A 934-nucleotide genomic window follows, 5' to 3' on the forward strand; every position below is an offset into this window, starting at 1 on the left:
TAGAGGAGACAAAGCCAAAGAAACAAGTCAAATAATCACAACAGGATAATTATGAAAAAGATGAGTTAGAACTTTTTGTAGGTCTATTAGCAAATATCTCTTAAATGCGAGGTTCAATAACTTTTATCTTTTATGGCCATTGTATATTGTCTCAAACAAACTAGTCTTTTATATTTTATCAACTCTGTTATTACTTGGGGCACATGAATTACCAGGCATAGGGAAAACAGCATTTTTTTTATTTGCAAGTGGGCCACTGGTTGGGTAACTACTGACAAATCTGTATAAGCAATCTATTGAAAATTTAACAGGATTTCTCCTTAAATTGGCAGTTAACATGGGTTCCCTCAGACTGAGAGGGAAGACACATGACCACCTCAATCTGAAACGTCCTCTGACTCCATCATAAACACTTTCTTTTTTTTTCTCTCTAGCAGCTGTGGACATTTACCTGTTTTTCTGTAGGCTGCTAGCATCCCCGTTCTTATTTTCCATCTATAATTCCATTTTGTATCCTTTTTATTATGAAATACCTCAACTCAGACAAATTTATTCCTGCAAAACCTTTTAACTTTTATAGCTTGTGTCAGAAATCTGGGGCTCACTGAGAAAGATACAACTTTTTGGTTTTAGATTTTACCTGTGTGGTTACCTGGGTTTTGGTATCTTCTAGAAATAATAAATTATCTGAGCGATTAGAACATATATAATCAAAGCAAGAACATTTAAGTTAACAGGTACATTTATAAACATTTTTGAGACCTAGCAACTACAACTCACTAGCTCTTAGACCCCTTTATTTATGGAGTCTGACAGTTTGCTGTAAGTCCCTCTAACTTTAGTTAAGAGAGGTCACACGTGTATTAACTATCAGCATGAAATACCAGAGTTATATTAAAAATCAACCAGGCTTACATACTCATCATGAAGTACA

This window comes from Octodon degus, unplaced genomic scaffold (genome assembly GCF_000260255.1).
Source record: "Octodon degus isolate 3935 unplaced genomic scaffold, OctDeg1.0 scaffold00126, whole genome shotgun sequence".
NCBI lineage: Eukaryota > Metazoa > Chordata > Mammalia > Rodentia > Octodontidae > Octodon > Octodon degus.